General features: G+C 51.5%; 1 protein-coding gene across 1 annotated transcript in view; it reads right to left on the bottom strand.

Annotated features, from left to right (window-relative positions):
* Positions 1–18,864, bottom strand: part of eapp (e2f-associated phosphoprotein) — a 503,058-nt gene that overhangs the window by 357,368 nt on the left and 126,826 nt on the right. The window lies entirely within an intron of this gene.

Raw genomic sequence — 18,864 nt, 5'->3', positions numbered from 1 at the left:
TTGGTAAGAAGGATAACAAGGTCACTGATTACTTGAAAGGTACAAGGTTAGGTAAGATAGAGGAACAAAGGGATCTCGGAGTACAAATACATCAATTACTAAAGGTTGCGCCACAAGTTCGCATGGCCATAAAAATAAAGCAGACCAAGCACTAGGCTTTATTTCTAGAGGGATAGAACTGAACAGTAAGGAAGTTATGCTAAATTTGTTTCAAGCCTTGGTTAGAACACAAGTAGAGTACAGTGTGCAGTCCTGGTCGCCATATTATAAAAAGAATATACAGGTTCTGGAGAGAGTGCAGAGAGGATTCACAAGGGTGAGATCAGAAATGGGTGGGTACACACATATAAGGAAAGGATGAACAGGCTGGGCGAGACCCTCAGTACACAAACACCAAGTGTCACGATGTGCTGAGTTCTATCTGCACAGGTGTAGCAAAGGATGGATCTGGCCACAGTTGCCGCAGAATGCTCTATTCAGTTGGACCGTATCATACCACCTGTCCCTCATGGCAAAGTTTATGCAGATGAACACCTTTCCATCAGGCAGTGGTCCGCAGGTAATGTCCTAAAGGCCCTGCAGGAAAAGGAGACGGTAAATCCAGTTGGACGGTTCCCTGGGCTGACTGTCAAAGTCACTTGGCAGAATGCCTCATCACCAGAACTTTCAAACAAGCACTAAGACATAGTCATAGAGTTAAACAGCACAGAAACATGCCTTTCGGCTCATAGTATCCATGCCAGCCATCAATCACCTATCTATTCTAATCCCATTTTCCAGCACTTGGCCCGTAGCCCTGCATGCTATGGCAATTCAAGTGTTCATCTAAATACTCCTTAAATGTTGTGAGAGTTCCTGGCTCTACCACCCCCTCAGACTCCAGATTCCAACCACCCTCTGGGTGAAAACTTTTTTTCCTCAAATCCCATCTAAACCTTCTGCCCCTTTCCTTAAATTTATGCCCCCTGGTTATTGACACCTCCACTATCTCTTCCTATCCACGCTCCTCATAATTTTGTATACCTCTATCAGGTCCCCCCTCAGCCTTCCCTGCTCTAAGGAAAACAACCCTAGCCTATCCAGTCTCTCTTCATAGCTGAAAAGTTACAGCCCAGGCAACATCCTGGTGAATCTCCTCTGCACCCTCTCGAGTGCAATCACATCCTTCCTATAGTGTGGCGACCAGAACAGTACACAGTACTCCAGCTGTGGCCTAACTAGCATTTTAAACAGCTCCGACATAACCTCCCTGTTCTTATATTCTATGTCTCAGCTATTAAAGGCAAGTATCCCATATGCCTTCTTAATCACCTTATCTACCTGTGCTGCTGCCTTCAGGGATCTATGGATATGTACACCAAGGTCCCTCTGATCCTCTGTACTTCCTAGGGTCCTACCATTCATTGTGTATTCCCTTGCTGTGTTAGTCCTCCCAAAATGCATCACCTCACACTTCTCAGGGTTCAATTCCATTTGCCACTGCTCTGCCCATCTTACCAGCCCATCTATATCATTCTGTAATCTAAAGCTTTCCTCCTCACTATTTACAACACCACCAATTTTTGTGTCATCTTCGAACTTACTGATCAGACCTCCTATATTCACATCTAAATCATTAATGTACACTACAAACAGCAAGGGTCCCAGCACCGATTCCTGCGATACACCACTCGTCACAGACTTCCAATCGCAAAAATGACCTTCAACCATCCCTGCCTCTCCAAGTGGAGATTAATCCTGTCCCCCAGAATTTTTTCCAATAGTTTCCCTACCACTGATGTTAGGCTCACTGGCCTGTAATTACTTGGTTTATCCCTACTACCGTTCTTGAATAATGGTACCACATTCGCTGTCCTCCAGTCCTCTGGCATCTCTCCTGTGGCCAGAGAGGATTTGAAAATTAGTGTCAGAGCCCCTGCAATCTCCTCCCTTGCCTCATACAGCAGCCTGGGATATATCTCATCTGGGCCTGGGGATTTATCCACTTTTAAGCCCACTTAAACTGCTAATACCTCCTCCCTTTCAATGCTAATTTGTTCAAGTATATCACAGTCCCCCTCCCTGATTTCTATGACTACACTGTCCTTCTCCATAGTGAAGACAGATGAAAAGTAATCATTTAAAACCTCACCTACGTCCTCCGGCTCCACGTACCGATTGCCACTTTGGTCCCTAATGGGCCCTACTCTTTCCCTGGTTACCCTCTTGCCCTTAATATATTTATAAAATGCCTTGGGATTTTCCTTTATCTTGCCCACCAGTGTTTTTTCATGCCCTCCCTTCACTTTCCTAATTACTTTTTTAAGCACCCCCTACACTTTCTATACTCCTGTAGGGCTTCTGCTGTTTTCAGTCTTCTATATCTGCCATAAGCCTCCTTTTCTTTCCTTATCCAATCCTCTATATCCCTTAACATCCAGGGTTCCCAAGACTTATTGGTCCTCCCTTCATCTTTACAGGAACATGTTGGCCCTGAACTCTCACTATTTCCTTTTTGAATGACTCCCACTGGTCTGATGTACACTTTCCTACAAGTAGCTGCTTCCAGTCCACTTTGGCCAGATCCTGTCTTATCATTTTAAAATCGGCCTTCTCCCAATTCAGGATCTTTATTTCCAAACCATCTTTGTCCTTTTCCATAACTACCTCATCTTATAGAATTATGGTCACCATCCCCAAAATGCTCCCCCACTGACACTTGCCCGGCTTCATTCCCTATGATTAGGCCCAGTACTGCCCCTTCTCTTGTAGGACTTTCTACATACTAGCTCAAAAAGCTCTCCTGGATGCACTTTAAGAATTCTGCTCCCTCTAAGCCTTTCACACTAAGACTATCCCAGTTAATATTGGGGAAGTTGAAATCCGCTACTTTTATTACCCTATTATTTTTACGCTTCTCTGAGATTTGCCTACATATGTGCTCCTCTATCTCCCCCTTACTGTTCGGAGGCCCATTGCACACTCCCAGCAAAGTGATTGCCCCCTTTTTGTCTTTAAGTTCTACCCATATGGCCTCAATTGAGGGATCTTCTAAGGTACCATCCCTCCTTACTGCAGTAATTGACTCCTTGATTAATAGTGCAATACCACCTCCTCTTTTACACCCCACCCCTGTCACACCTGAAGATTCTATACCCTGGAATATTGAGCTGCCAGTCCTGCCCTTCCCTCAATCATGTCTCTGTGATAGCAACAATATCATATTCCCATGTGTTAATCAACGCCCTCAATTCATCTGCCTTATTTGTAAGACTCCTTGCGTTAAAATCGATGCAATCCAGCCATGTATTATTCCCTTGTGCCTTAACAGGTCTATATTTGCTTTGCCTTCCAGACTGACATAGTTTCTCTTCTATATTTGGCTGTGCATCACTCCCTACTGTACCTCCACTCTGTATCCCATCCCCCTGCCAAATTAGTTTAAACCCCACCCCCCAACAGCACTAGCAAACCTCCCTGCAAGGAAGTTGGTCCCGTTCCGGTTCAGGTGCAACCGGTCTGACTTGTACAGGCCCCACCAGAAACGGACCCAGTGATCCAGGAAACTAAAGCCCTCCCTCCTGCACCATCTCTTCAGCCACGCATTCACCCTCTCTATCCTCCTATTCCTATACTCACTATCAGGTGGCACAGGGAGTAATCCAGAGATTACAATCTTTGAGGTCCTGCTTTTTACTCTGCTACCAAGCTCCCTAAATTCTTGTTGCAGGACCTCATCCCTCTTTCTACCTATGTCGTTGGTACCAATGTGAACCACGACCTCTGACTGTTCACCAACCGCCCCCCTCCCCTCAGAATGCCCGGCAGCCGTTCTGTGACATCCTTGACCCTGGCACCAGGGAGGCAACCCACCATCCTAGAGTCACGTCTACGGCAGCAGAAGTGCCTGTCTGCGCCCCTTACGATTGAGTCTCCTACCATTATTACTCTTGCACTCTTACTCCTCCCACCTTGTACAGCTGAGCCACCCACAGCACTGTGAACTTGGCTCTGGCTGCACTCTCCAGAGGAACCTTCACCCTCACCGTTTTCCAACACAGAAAAATTGTTCTTGAGTGAGATGCACTCTGGGGCTTTCGTGATTACTTGCCTGCCACCTTTCTTCAGACTGGCGGTCACCCATTCCCTCTCTGACTGCACTTCCTTAAGCTGCGGAGTGACCACATCTAAAAACGTTCTATCCATGTAACCCTCAGTCTTGTGGTTGCACCGCTGTGTCTTCAGCTGATGCTCAAGCTCCGAAAACCATCGCTGCCACTGGTCAAGCCAGTGGCAATTCCTGCACATGTGGTCATCCAGACTGCAAGGAGTGTCAAAGAATTCCCACATGCTGCAGGCCATACAACACATGGAGCTGAGATCCATTGTCATACTTTTTGTTTGTTTTTAATTAAAAGACTATTTCCTTAAATTTAAGCCCCGCTCTGTTCACTGAAGTCTCGCTCTTTACAGCCCGGCTCTGGTCCCTGAAGTCTCGCTCCTTACAGCCCCGCTCTGCTCCCTGAAGTCTCGCTCTTTACAGCCCGGCTCGGCTCCCTGAAATCTCGCTCTTTACAGCCCGGCTCTGCTCACTGAAGTCACGCTCTTTACAGCCCGGCTCTGCTCCCTGAAGTCTCGCTCTTTACAGCCCGGCTCTGCTCCCTGAAGTCTCGCTCTTTACAGCGCCGCTCTGCTCTCTGAAGTCTCGCTCTTTACAGCCCGGCTCTGCTCACTGAAGTCTCGCTCTTTACAGCCCGGCTCTGCTCACTGAAGTCTCGCTCTTTACAGCCCCGCTCTGCTCACTGAAGTCTCGCTCTTTACAGCCCGGCTCTGCTCCCTGAAGTCTCGCTCTTTACAGCCCCGCTCTGCTCCCTGAAGTCTCGCTCTTTACAACCCCGCTCTGCTCCCTGAAGTCTCGCTCTTTACAGCCCCATTCTGCTCCCTGAAGTCTCGCTCTTTACAGCCCCATTCTGCTCCCTGAAGTCTCGCTCTTTACAGCCCGGCTCGGCTCCCTGAAGTCTCGCTCTTTACAGCCCCGCTCTGCTCCCTGAAGTCTCGCTCTTTACAGCCCAGCTCTGCTCCCTGAAGTCTCGCTCTTTACAGCCCCGCTCTGCTCCCTGAAGTCTCGCTCTTTACAGCCCGGCTCGGCTCCCTGAAGTCTTGCTCTTTACAGCCCGGCTCTGTTCACTGAAGTCTCGCTCTTTACAGCCCCGCTCTGCTCCCTGAAGTCTCGTTCTTTACAGCCCGGCTCTGCTCCCTGAAGTCTCGCTCTTTACAGCCCAGCTCTGCTCCCTGAAGTCTCGCTCTTTACAGCCCGGCTCGGCTCCCTGAAATCTCGCTCTTTACAGCCCGGCTCTGCTCACTGAAGTCACGCTCTTTACAGCCCGGCTCTGCTCCCTGAAGTCTCGCTCTTTACAGCCCGGCTCTGCTCTCTGAAGTCTCGCTCTTTACAGCCCGGCTCTGCTCCCTGAAGTCTCGCTCTTTACAGCCCGGCTCTGCTCATTGAAGTCTCGCTCTTTACAGCCCCGCTCTGCTCACTGAAGTCTCGCTCTTTACAGCCCGGCTCTGCTCCCTGAAGTCTCGCTCTTTACAGCCCCGCTCTGCTCCCTGAAGTCTCGCTCTTTACAACCCCGCTCTGCTCCCTGAAGTCTCGCTCTTTACAGCCCCATTCTGCTCCCTGAAGTCTCGCTCTTTACAGCCCCATTCTGCTCCCTGAAGTCTCGCTCTTTACAGCCCGGCTCGGCTCCCTGAAGTCTCGCTCTTTACAGCCCCGCTCTGCTCCCTGAAGTCTCGCTCTTTACAGCCCGGCTCTGTTCACTGAAGTCTCGCTCTTTACAGCCCAGCTCTGCTCCCTGAAGTCTCGCTCTTTACAGCCCCGCTCTGCTCCCTGAAGTCTCGCTCTTTACAGCCCCGTTCTGCTCCCTGAAGTCTCGCTCTTTACAGCCCAGCTCTGCTCCCTGAAGTCTCGCTCTTTACAGCCCGGCTCGGCTCCCTGAAGTCTTGCTCTTTACAGCACGGCTCTGTTCACTGAAGTCTCGCTCTTTACAGCCCCGCTCTGCTCCCTGAAGTCTCGCTCTTTACAGCCCGGCTCTGCTCCCTGAAGTCTCGCTCTTTACAGCCCAGCTCTGCTCCCTGAAGTCTCGCTCTTTACAGCCCTGCTCTGCTCCCTGAAGTCTCACTCTTTATAGCCCCGCTCTGCTCTCTGAAGTCTCGCTCTTTACAGCCCCGCTCTGCTCCCTGAAGTCTCACTCTTTACGGCTCCGCTCTGCACACTGAAGTCTCGCTCTTTACAGCCCGGCTCTGCTCCCTGAAGTCTCGCTCTTTACAGCCCCGCTCTGCTCTCTGAAGTCTCGCTCTTTACAGCCCGGCTCTGCTCCCTGAAGTTTCGCTCTTTACAGCCCAGCTCTGCTCCCTGAAGTCTCGCTCCTTACAGCCCGGCTCTGCTCCCTGAAGTCTCGCTCTTTACAGCCCCATTCTGCTCACTGAAGTCTCGCTCTTTACAGCCCCGCTCTGCTCACTGAAGTCTCGCTCTTTACAGCCCGGCTCTGCTCCCTGAAGTCTCGCTCTTTACAGCCCCGCTCTGCTCCCTGAAGTCTCGCTCTTTACAGCCCGGCTCTGCTCCCTGAAGTCTCGCTCTTTACAGCCCGGCTCTGCTCCCTGAAGTCTCGCTCTTTACAGCCCCGCTCTGCTCCCTGAAGTCTCGCTCTTTACAGCCCGGCTCTGCTCCCTGAACTCTTGCTCTTTACAGCCCGGCTCTGCTCACTGAAGTCTCGCTCCTTACAGCCCGGCTCTGCTCACTGAAGTCTCGCTCCTTACAGCCCGGCTCTGCTCACTGAAGTCTCGCTCTTTACAGCCCTGCTCTGCTCCCTGAAGTCTCGCTCTTTACAGCCCCGCTCAGCTCCCTGAAGTCTCGCTCTTTACAGCCTGGCTCTGCTCTCTGAAGTCTCGCTCTTTACAGCCCCGCTCTGCTCCCTGAAGTCTCGCTCTTTACAGCCCGGCTCTGCTCCCTGAAGTCTCGCTCTTTACAGCCCTGCTCTGCTCCCTGAAGTCTCGCTCTTTACAGCCCCGCTCAGCTCCCTGAAGTCTCGCTCTTTACAGCCCCGCTCAGCTCCCTGAATTCTCGCTCTTTACTGCTCGGCTCTGCTCCCTGAAGTCTCGCTCTTTACAGCCCCGCTCAGCTCCCTGAAGTCTTGCTCTTTACAGCCCGGCTCTGCTCCCTGAAGTCTCGCTCTTTACAGCCCAGCTCTGCTCCCTGAAGTCTCGCTCTTTACAACCCGGCTGTGCTCCCTGAAGTCTCGCTCTTTACAGCCCGGCTCTGCTCCCTGAAGTCTCGCTTCTTACAGTGCCGCTCTGCTCCCTGAAAACTCGCTCTGTACAGCCCGGCTCTGCTCCCTGAAGTCTCGCTCTTTACAGACCGGCTCTGGCCCTGAAGTCTCGCTCTTTACAGCCCCGCTCTGCTCACTGAAGTCTCGCTCTTTACAGCCCCGCTCTGCTCCTTGAAGTCTCGTTCTTCACAGCCCCGCTCTGCTCCCTGAAGTCTCGCTCTTTACAGCCCGGCTCTGCTCCCTGAAGTCTTGCTCCTTACAGCCCCGCTCTGCTCCCTGAAGTCTCGCTCTTTACAGACCGGCTCTGCTCACTGAAGTCTCGCTCTTTACAGCCCCGCTCAGCTCCCTGAAGTCTCACTCTTTACAGCCCGGCTCTGCTCCCTGAAGTCTCGCTCTTTACAGCCCGGCTCTCCTCCCTGAAGTCTCGCTCTTTACAGCCCCGCTCTGCTCACTGAAGTCTCGCTCTTTACAGCCCGGCTCTGCTCCCTGAAGTCTCGCTCTTTACAGCCCGGCTCTGCTCCCTGAAGTCTCGCTCTTTACAGCCCCGCTCTGCTCCCTGAAGTCTCGCTCTTTACAGCCCGGCTCTGCTCCCGTAAGTCTCGCTCTTTACAGCCCGGCTCTGCTCCCTGAAGTCTCGCTCTTTACAGCCCCTGGAGGAAATGGTGCCATGGTGATTATGTGGATGTGAGAGAGTGTGTCTCTGTGTATGTGTGGGAGTGAGAGAGGGTGACTGAGTGAGTGAGCGTGGGGGTAGTGAGAGGGTGTGACTGAGTGGATGTGGGGGGAGTGAGAGCGTGCGACTAAGTGAGTGAGTGTGGGGGTAGTGAGAGGTTGTGACTGAGTGAGTGTGGGGGTAGTGAGAGAGTGTGACTGAGCGAGTGAGTGTGGGGGGAGTGAGAGATTGTGACTGAGTACGTGAGTGTTGGGGGAGTGAGAGAGTGTGACTGAATGAATGATGGAGGAGAGAGAGAGTTTCACTGAGTGAGTGAGTGAGGAGGGAATGAGAGAGTGTGACTGAGTGTGGGCGGAGCGAGAGACTTTGACTAAGTGGGTGAGTGTAGGGGCAGAGAGTGAATGAACGAGTGAGTGAGTGTGAGGGGAGTGAGATAGTGTGGCTGAGCGAGTGAATGTGGGGGGAGTGAGAGACTTTGACAAAGTGAGTGAGTGTAGGGGCAGGGAGAGTGTGACTGAGTGAGTGAGTGAGTGTGGGGGGAGTGAAAGAGTGTGACTGAGTGCGTGAGTGAGGAGGGAGTGAGAGAGTGTGACTGAATGAATGATGGGGGAGACAGAGAGTGTGACTGAGCGAGTGAGTGTGGGAGGAGCGATAGACTTTGACTAAGTGTGGGAGTGTAGGGGCAGAGTGAGTGTGAATGAACGAGTGAGTGAGTGTGGGAGGAGTGAGATAGTGAGGCTGAGCGAGTGAACGTGGGGGGAGTGAGAGACTTTGACTAAGTGAGTGTGCGCGGAGTGAGAGAGTGTGACTAAGTGAGTGCATGTGGGGGGAGTGAGAGAGTGTGACTGAGTTAGTAAGTGTGCGGGGAGTGAGAGAGTGTGACGGAAGGAATGATGGGGGACAGAGAGAGTGTGACTGAGTGAGTGAGTGTGGGAGCAGCGAGAGACTTTGACTAAGTGAGTGAGTGTAGGGGCAGAGACAGAGTGAATGAACAAGTGAGTGAGTGTGGGGGGAGTGAGATAGTGTGGCTGAGCGAGTGAATGTGGGGGGAGTGAGAGACTTTGACTAAGTGAGTGAGTGTGGGAGGAGAGAGAGTTTGATTAAGTGAGTGACTCTAGGGGCAGAGAGAAAGTGTGACTGAGCAAGTGAGTGAGTGTGGCTGGAGTGAGATAATATGGCTGAGTGAGTGAGTGTGGGGGGGAGTGAGAGACTTTGACTAAGTGAGTGAGTGTAGGGGCAGAGAGAAAGTGTGACTGAGCAAGTGAGTAAGTGTGGGGGGAGTGAGATAGTGAGGCTGAGCGAGTGAGTGTGGGGGGAAGTGAGAGACTTTGACTAAGTGAGTGAGTGTAGGGGCAGAGAGAGAATGTGACTGAGCGAGTGTCGGGGGAGTGAGATAGTGTGACTGAATGAGTGATGGGCGAGTGAGAGAGTGTGACTGAGTGAGTGAGTGTGGGGGGAGTGAGAGACTTTTACTAAGTGAGTGAGTGTGGGTGGAGTGAGAGAATGTGACTGATTGAGTGAGTGTGGGGGGAGTGAGAGTGAGACTGAGCGAGCGAGTGAGTGATTGAGAGTGGGGGCTGTGAGAGAGTGTGATTGAATGAGTGATGGGGGAGTGAGAGAGTGTGACTGAGTAAGTTAGCGTGGGGGGAGTGTGACTGAGCAAGTCAGTGAGTGTGGGGTTAATGAGAGAGTGTGACTTTGACTAAGTGAGTGAGTGTCGGGGCAGGGAGAGTGTGACTGTGTGAGTGAGGAGGGAGTGAGTGAGTGTGACTGAGTGAGGGCGGAGGAAGAGACTTTGACTAAGTGAGTGAGTGTAGGGGCAGAGAGAGAGTGAATGAACGAGTGTCGGGGGAGTGAGATAGTGTGACTGAATGAGTGATGGGGGAGTGAGAGAGTGTGACTGAGTGAGTAAGTGTGGGGGCAGTGAGAGAATTTAACTAAGTGAGTGAGTGTGGGGGCACTGAGAGAGTTTGACTAAGTGAATGAATGTAGGGGCAGAGAGAGAGTGTGACTGAGCGAGTGTCGGGGGAGTGAGATTGTGTGACTGAGTAAGTGAGCGTGGGGGGAGTGAGAGAGTGTGACTTTGACCAAGTGAGTGAATGTAGGGGCAGGGAGAGTGTGACTGGTGAGTGAGTGAGTGTGGGGGGAGTGAGAGTGTGTGACTGAGTGTGGGCGGAGCGAGAGACTTTGACTAAGTGAGTGAGTGTAGGGGCAGAGAGAGAGTGAATGAACGAGTGAGTGAGTGTGGGGGGAGTGTGATAGTGTGGCTGAGCGAGTGTATGTGGGGGGAGTGAGAAACTTTGACTAAGTGAGTGAGTGTGGGAGGAGTGAGAGACTTTGAATAAGTGAGTGAGTGTAGGGGCAGAGAGAGTGTGACTGAGTGAGTGAGTGTGGGGGGAGTGAAAGAGTGTGACTGAGTGAGTGAGTGAGTGTGGGGGGAGTGAACGAGTGCGACTGAGTGAGCGAGTGTCGGGGGAGTGAGATAGTGTGACTGAATGAATGATGGGGCAGAGAGAGAGTGTGACTGAGTGAGTGAGTGAGTGTGGGGGGAGTGAAAGAGTGCGACTGAGTGAGCGAGTGTCGGGGGAGTGAGATAGTGTGACTGAATGAATGATAGGGCAGAGAGAGAGTGTGACTGAGTGAGTGAATATGGGGGGAGTGAGAGACATTGACTAAGTGAGTGAGTTTTGGGGCAGTGAGAGACTTTGACTAAGTGAGTGAGTGTAGGGGCAAAGAGAAAATGTGACTGAGCGAGTGAGTGAGTGTGGGTGGACTGAGATACTGAGGCTGAGCGAGTGAGTGTGGGGGGATTGAGAGAGTGTGACTGAGTGAGAGAGTGTGGGAGGAGTGAGAGTGTGACTGAGTGAGCGAGCATGGGGGGGTGATGAGAGACTTTGATTAAGTGAGTGAGTGTAGGGGCAGAGAGATAGTGTGACTGAGCGAGTGAGTGTCGGGGGAGTCAGATTGTGTGGCTGAGCGAGTGATTGAGGGAGAATTAAGAGACTTTGACTAAGTGAGTGAGTGTGGGGGGAGTGAGAGACTGACTAAGTGAATGAACGTAGGGGCGGAAAGAGAGTGTGACTGAGCAAGTGAGTGAGTGTGGGGGGAGTGAGAGACTTTGACAAAGTGAGTGAGTGTAGGGGCAGAGAGAGTGTGACTGAGTGCGTGAGTGTGGGGGGAGTGAAAGAGTGTGACTGAGTACGTGAGTGAGGAGGGAGTGAGAGAGTGTGACTGAATGAATGATGGGGGAGAGAGACAGTGTGACCGAATGAGTGAGTGTGGGAGGAGCGATAGACTTTGACTAAGTGAGGGAGTGTAGGGGCAGAGAGAGAGTGAATGAACGAGTGAGTGAGTGTGGGAGGAGTAAGTTCGTGAGGCTGAGCGAGTGAGTGTGGGGGGAGTGAGAGAGTGTGACTAAGTGAGTGCATGTGGGGGGAGTGAGAGAGTGTGAATCAGTTAGTAAGTGTGCGGGGAGTGAGAGAGGGTGACTGAAGGAATGATGGGGAGAGGGAGAGTGCGACTGAGTGAGTGTGTGTGGGAGCAGCGAGAGACTTTGACTAAGTGAGTGAGTGTAGGGGCAGAGAGAAAGTGTGACTGAGCGAGTGAGTGAGTGTGGGGGGAGTGAGATAATGAGGCTGAGCGATTGAGTGTTGGGGGAGTGAGAGACTTTGACTAAGTGAGTGAGTGTGGGCGGAGTGAGAGACTTTGACTAAGTGAATGAATGTAGGGACAGAGAGAGAATGTGACTGAGCGAGCGTCGGGGGAGTGAGATAGTGTGACTGAATGAGTGATGGGCGAGTGAGATAGTGTGACTGAGCGAGTGAATGTGGGGGGAGTGAGAGACTTTGACAAAGTGAGTGAGTGTAAAGGCAGAGAGAAAATGTGACTGATTGAGAGAGTGAGTGTGGTTGGAGTGAGATAGTGAGGCTGAGCGAGTGAGTGTGAGGGGAGTAAGAGAGTGTGACTGAGTGAGTGAGTGAGTGTAGGGGGAGTGAGAGTGTATGAATGAGTTAGTAAGTCTGGGAGGAGTGAGAGAGTGTGAATGAGTTAGTAAGTGTGCGGGGAGTGAGAGAGGGTGACTGAATGAATGATGGGGGAGTGAGAGCGTGTGACTGAGTGAGTGAGTGTGGGAGCAGCGAGAGACTTTGACTAAGTGAGTGACTGTATGGGCAGAAAGAGAGTGAATGAACGAGCGAGTGAGTGTGGGGGGAGTGAGATAGTGTGGCTGAGCGAGTGAATGTGGGGAGAGTGAGAGACTTCGACTAAGTCAATGAATGTAGGGGCAGAGAGACAATGTGACTGAGCGAGTGTCGGGGGAGTGAGATAGTGTGTCTGAATGAGTGATGGGTAGTGAGAGATTGTGACTGAGTGAGTGAGTGTGGGGGGAGTGAGGGACTTTTACTAAGTGAGTGAGTGTGGGTGGAGTGAGAGATTGTGACTTATTGAGTGAGTGTGGGGGGGAGTGAGAGTGTGACTGAGCGAGTGAGTGAGTGAGAGTGGCGGGCGTGAGAGAGTGTGACTTTGACTAAGTGAGTGAATGTGGGGGGAGTGTGATAGTGTGGCTGAGCGAGTGAATGTGGGGGGAGTGAGAGACTTTGACTCAGTGAGTGAGTGTGGGAGGAGTGAGAGACTTTGACTAAGTGAGTGAGTGTAGGGGCAGAGAGAAAGTGTGACTGAGTGAGTGGCTGAGTGTCGGTGGAGTGAGATAGTGTGGCTGAGCAAGTGAGTGCGGGGAGAGTGAGATAGTGTGACTGAGCGAGTGAGTGTGGGGCGAGTGAGATAGTGTGACTGAGAGAGTGAGTGTGGGGGGAGTGAGATAGTGTGACTGAGCGAGTGAGTGCGGGGAGAGTGAGATAGTGTGACTGAGTGAGTGGCTGAGTGTCGGTGGAGTGAGATAGTGTGGCTGAGCGAGTGAGTGTGGGGGGAGTGAGATAGTGTGACTGAGCGAGTGAGTGTGGGGGGAGTGAGATAGTGTGACTGAGCGAGTGAGTGTGAGGGGAGTGAGATAGTGTGACTGAGTGAGTGATGGGCGAGTGAGAGAGTGTGACTGAGTGAGTGAGTGTGGGGGGAGTGAGGGACTTTTACTAAGTGAGTGAGTGTGGGTGGAGTGCGAGAGTGTGACTGATTGAGTGAGTGTGGGGGGACTAAGAGTGTGACTGAGCGAGTGAGTGAGTGTGGGGGCAGTGAGAGTGTGACTGAGTGAGTGAGTGTGGGGGAGTGAGAGAGTGTGAGTGAGTGTGGGGGGAGTGAGTGAGTGTGGCTGAGTGAGTGAGTGTGGGGGAGTGAGAGAGTGTGAGTGAGTGTGGGGGGAGTGAGTGAGTGTGACTGAGTGAGTGAGTGTTGGGGGAGTGAGAGAATTTGACTAAGTGTAGGGGCAGAGAGGGATTGTGACTGAGCGAGTGAGTGAGTGCGGGGAGAGTGAGATAGTGTGACTTAATGAACGATGGGGGAGTGAGAGAGTGTGACTGAGTGAGTGAGTGTGGGGGGAGTGAGGGACTTTTACTAAGTGAGTGAGTGTGGGTGGAGTGAGTGAGAATGACTGATTGAGCGAGTGTGGGTGGAGTAAGAGTGTGACTGAGCGAGTGAGTGAGTGTGGGGGCAGTGAGAGTGTGACAGAGTGAGTGAGTGTGGGGGGAGTGAGAGAGTGTGACTGAGTGAGTGGGTGTGGGGGGAGTGAGTGAGAGTGACTGATTGAGTGAGTGTGGGGGGAGTAAGAGTGTGACTGAGCGAGTGAGTGAGTGTGGGGGCAGTGAGAGTGTGACAGAGTGAGTGAGTGTGGGGGGAGTGAGAGAGTGTGACTGAGTGAGTCTGAGGGAAGTGAGTGAGTGTGACTGAGTGAGTGGGTGTGGGGAAGTGAGAGAGTGTGACTGAGTGAGTGAGTGTGGGGGGAGTGAGAGAGTGTGACTGAGTGAGTGGGTGTGGGGGAGTGAAAGAGTGTGACTGAGTGAGTGAGTGTGGGGGGAGTGAGAGAGCGTGAATGAGTTAGTAAGTGAGGGAGGGAGTGAGCGAGTGTGACTGAATGAATGATGGGGGAGAGAGAGAGTGTGACTGAGTGAGTGAGTGTGGGGGGAGTGAGAGAGCGTGAATGAGTTAGTAAGTGAGGGAGGGAGTGAGCGAGTGTGACTGAATGAATGATGGGGGAGAGAGAGTGGGACTGAGTGAGTGAGTGTGGGAGGAACGAGAGACTTTGTCTAAGTGAATGAGTGTAGGGGCAGAGAGAGAGTGAATGAGCAAGTGAGTGAGTTTGTGGGGTGTGAGATAGTGTGGCTGAGTGAGTGAATGTTGGGCGAATGAGAGACTTTGACTAAGTGTGTGAGTGTGGGGGCAATGAGAGACTTTGACTAAGTGTTGGGGCAGAGAGGGAGTGTGACTGAGCGAGTGAGTGAGTGTGGGGGAGTGAAAGTGTGAGTGAGTGAGTGTGGGGGAGTGAGAGAGTGTAATTGAATGAATGATGGGGGAGTCAGAGAGTGTGTCTGAGTGAGTGAGTATGTGGGCAGTGAGAGAGTGTGACTGAGTGAGTGAGTGCGTGTGGGGGGAGTGAGAGAGTGTGACTGAGTGAGTGAGTGTGGGGGCAGTGATAGAGTGTGACTGAGTAAGTGTGTGTTGGGAGAGTGAGAGAGTGTGACTGAGTGAGTGAGTGTGGGGGGAGTGAGAGAGTGTGAATGAGTTAGTAAGTGATGGGGGAGTGAGATAGTGTGACTGAATGAATGATGGGGGAGTGAGATAGTGTGACTGAATGAATGATGGGGGAGTGAGATAGTGTGACTGAGTGAGTGAGTGTGGAGGGAGTGAGACAGTGTGACTGAATGAATGATGGGGGGAGAGAGAGTGGGACTGAGTGAGTGAGTGTGGGAGGAACGAGAGACTTTGTCTAAGTGAGTGAGTGTAGGGGCAGAGAGAGAGTGAATGAGCGAATGAGTGAGTGTTCGGGGAGTGAGATAGTGTGGCTGATTGTGCGATGGAGGAATGAGAGACTGTGACTGAGTGAGTGAGAGTGGGGGGAGTGAGAGTGTTACTGAGCGAGTGAGTGAGTGTGGGGGCAGTGAGTGTGTGACTGAGTGAGTGAGTGTGGGGGGAGTGAGAGAGCGTGACTGAGTGAGTGTTTGGGGAGTGAGAGAGTGTGACTGAGTGAGTGAGTTTGGGGGGAGTGAGAGTGTCTGAATGAGTGAGTAAGTGTGGGGGCAGTGAGAGAATGTCCCTGAATGATGGGGAGTGACAGGGTGTGACTGAGTGAGTTTGGGGGGATTCAGAGAGTGTGACTGAGTGAGTGAGTGTGGTGGGTGTGAGAGAGTGTGACTGAGTGAGTGAGTGTGGGGTGAGTGAGAGACAGACTGAGTGAGTGTGGGGGGAGTTAGAGAGTGTGACTGAATGAATGATGGGGTAGTGAGAGAGCATGACTGAGTGAGTGAGTGTGGGGGGATTGAGAGAGTTTGACTGAATGAGTGAGTGTGGGGTGAGTGAGAGAGTGTGAATGAGTTAGTTAGTGTGGGAGGTGTGAGAGACTTTGACTAAGTGAGTGAGTGGGGGGGAGTGAGATAGTGTGACTGAGTGAGTGGGGGGGGAAAGAATGTGACTGAATGAATGATGGGAGAGTGAGAGAGTGTGACTGAGCGAATGCGGGGGGAGTGAGATATTGTGACTGAATGAGCGATGAGGGTGTGAGAGAGTGTGACTGAGTAATTGAGTGTAGGGGGAGCTAGAGACTTTTACTAAGTGAGTGAGTGTGGGTGGAGTGAGAAGAGTGTGAGTGACTGTGAGTGAGTGTGGGGGCAGTGAGAGTGTGACTGAGTGAGTGAGTGAGTGTGGGGGTCGTGAGAGACTTTGACTAAGTGAGTGAATGTAGGGGCAGAGAGTGAAAGAGCGAGTGATTGAGGGTGGGGGGAGTGAGATAGTGTGAATGAGTTAGTAAGTGATGGGGGAGTGAGATAGTGTGACTGAATGAATGATGGGGGTGAATGTGGGGGGAGTGAATGTGGGGGGAGTGAGAGACTTTGACTAAGTGAGTGAGTGTAGGGGCAGAGAGAACGTTTGACTGAGCGAGTGAGTGTTGGTGAACTGAGATAGTGTGGCTGAGCGAGTGAGTGGGGAGTGAGAGACTTTGACTAAGTGAGTGAGTGTGGGGGGAGTGAGATAATTTGACTAAGTGAATGAATGTAGGGGCAGAGAGAGAGTGTGACTGAACGAGTGAGTGAGTGTGGAGGGAGTGAGAGACTTTGACTAAGTGTAGGGGCAGAGAGGGATTGTGATTGAGCGAGTGAGTGAGTGTGGAGGGAGTGAGATAGTGTGGCTGAATGAGCGATGGGGGAGTGAGAGAGTGTGACTGAGTGAGTGAGTGTGGGGGGAGTAGGCACTTTTACTAAGTGAGTGAGTGTGGGTGGAGTGAGAGAGTGTGAATGATTGAGTGAGTGTGGGGGGAGTAAGAGTGTGACTGAGCGAGTGAGTGAGTTTGTGGACAGTGAGAGTGAGACTGAGTGAGTGTGGGGGGAGTTAGAGAGTGTGACTGAGTGAGTCTGAGGGGAGTGAGAGAGTGTGAATGAGTAAGTGTGGGGGGAGTGTGAGAATGTGACTGAATGGTGGGGGAGTAAGAGAGTGTGACTGAGTGAGTGAGTGTGGGGGGATTGAGAGAGTGTGACTGAGTGAGTGAGTGTGGGGGGAGTGGGAGAGTGTGACTGAGTGAGTGAGTGTGGGGTGATTGAGAGAGTGTGACTGTGTGAGTGAGTGTGGGGGGAGTGGGAGAGTGTGACTGAGTGAGTGAGTGTGGGGTGATTGAGAGAGTGTGACTGTGTGAGTGAGTGTGGGCCGTGAGAGAGTGTGACTGAATGAATGATGGGGTAGTGAGAGTGTGACTGAGTGAGTGAGTGTGGGTGGAGTGAGAGAGTTTGACTGAGTGAGTTAGTGTGAGAGGAGTGAGAGACTTTGACTAAGTGAGTGAGTGTGGGGGGAGTGAGATAGTGTGACTGAGTGAGTGTGGGGGGAGTGAAAGAGTGTGACTGAATGAATGATGGGAGAATGAGAGAGTGTGACTGAGGAAGTGAATGTGGGAGGAGCGAGAGAGTGTGACTGAGTGAGTGAGTATGGGGGGAGAGAGAGTGTGTGACTGAGTGAGTGAGTGTGGGGGGAGTAAGAGAGTGTGACTGAATGAATGATGGGGGAGTGAGAGAGTGTGCATGAGTAAGTGAGTGTGGGAGGAGTGGGAGTGTGTGACTGAGTGAGTTAATGTGGGAGGAGTGAGAGAGTATGACTGAGTGAGTGAGTGTGGGGGAGTGAGAGAGTGTGACTTAGTGAGTTACTGTGGGAGGGTGAGAGTGTGACTGAGTGAGTGAGCGTGGGGGGGGTGCGTGAGAGACTTTGACTAAGTGAGTGAGTGTACGGGCAGGGAGAGTGAGTCAGTGTGGGGGGAGTAAGAGACTTTGACTAAGTGAGTGAGTGTGAGAGGAGTGAGAGACTTTGACTGAGTGAATGAGTGTAGGGGCAGAGAGAGAGTGACTGAGCGAGTGAGTGAGTGTGGGGCGAGTGAGATAGTGTGGCTGAGCGAGTGAGTGTGGGGGGAGTTTAGAGACTTTGACTAAGTGAGTGAGTGTGGGGGGAATGAGTGACTTTGACTAAGTGTGGGGGAAGAGAGAGAGTGTGACTGAGCTAGTGAGTGAGTGTGTGGGGAGTGAGGTAGTGTGACTGAATGAGGAATGGGGGAGTGAGAGAGTGTGACTGAGTAAGTGAGTGTGGGGGGAGTGAGAGAGTGTGACTGAGTGAGTTAGTGTGAGAGGAGTGAGTTACTTTGAATAAGTGAGTGCATGTGGGGGAGTGAGAGAGTGTGACTGAGTGAGTGAGTATGGGGAGAGTGAGAGAGTGTGACTGAATGAGCGATGGGGGATTGAGAGTGTGTGACTGACTTAAGTGAGTGTGGGGTGAGTGTGACTGAGGAAGTCAGTGAGTATGTGGGGTAGTGGGGTAGTAAGAAATGAAATTAAATCGATAGCAAGAAATGATGTAGGGTCAGATGATGTGGAATCTGTGTGGGTAGAGTTGAGGAACCGCAAATGTAAAAAAACCATAATGGGAGTTATGTACAGGCCTCCGAACAGTAGTTAGGATGTGGGGCACAAGATACACCAGGAGATGGAAAAGGTGTGTTAGAAAGGCAAGGTTACAGTGATCATGGGGGATTTCAATATGCAGGTAGACTGGGAAAATCAGGTTGGTAGTGGATCCCAAGAAAAGGAATTTGTGGAATGTCTACGAGATGGTTTTTTGGAGCAGCATGTGGTGGAGCCCACTAGGGAACAGGCAATTCTAGATTTAGTGATGTGTAATGAGGCAGATTTGATAAGGGAGCTTAAGGTGAAGGAACCCTTAGGAGGAAGTGACCATAATATGATAGAATTTACCCTGCAATTTGAGAGGGAAAAGCTGGAATCAGATGTAACGGTATTACAGTTGAATAAAGGCAACTACAGAGGCATGAGGGAGGAGCTGGCCAGAATTGACTGGGAAATGAGCCTAGCAGGAAAGACAGTGGAACAGCAATGGCAGGAGTTTCTGGGAGTAATTTGGGACACACAGCAAAAATTCATCCCTAGGAAGAAGAAGCATACTAAAGGGAGGATAAGGCAACCATGGCTGACAAGGGAAGTCAGGGACAGCATAAAAGCTAAAGAGAAAGCATACAATGCGGTGAAGAGCAGTGGGAAACCAGGGGATTGGGAAGCCTACAAAGACCAACAGAGGACAACTAAAAAATAAATAAGGAGGGAGAAGATTAAATATGAGGGTAAACTAGCCAGTAATATAAAAGAAGATTGCAAGAGTTTTTTTTAGATATATGAAGGGTAAGAGAGAGGCAAAAGTGGAGATTGGGCCACTGGAAAATGACACTGGAGAAGTAGTAGT

This window comes from Cetorhinus maximus, chromosome 13 (genome assembly GCF_964194155.1).
Source record: "Cetorhinus maximus chromosome 13, sCetMax3.hap1.1, whole genome shotgun sequence".
Taxonomy (NCBI): domain Eukaryota; kingdom Metazoa; phylum Chordata; class Chondrichthyes; order Lamniformes; family Cetorhinidae; genus Cetorhinus; species Cetorhinus maximus.
This window is presented reverse-complemented; position numbering and strand designations above follow the sequence as displayed.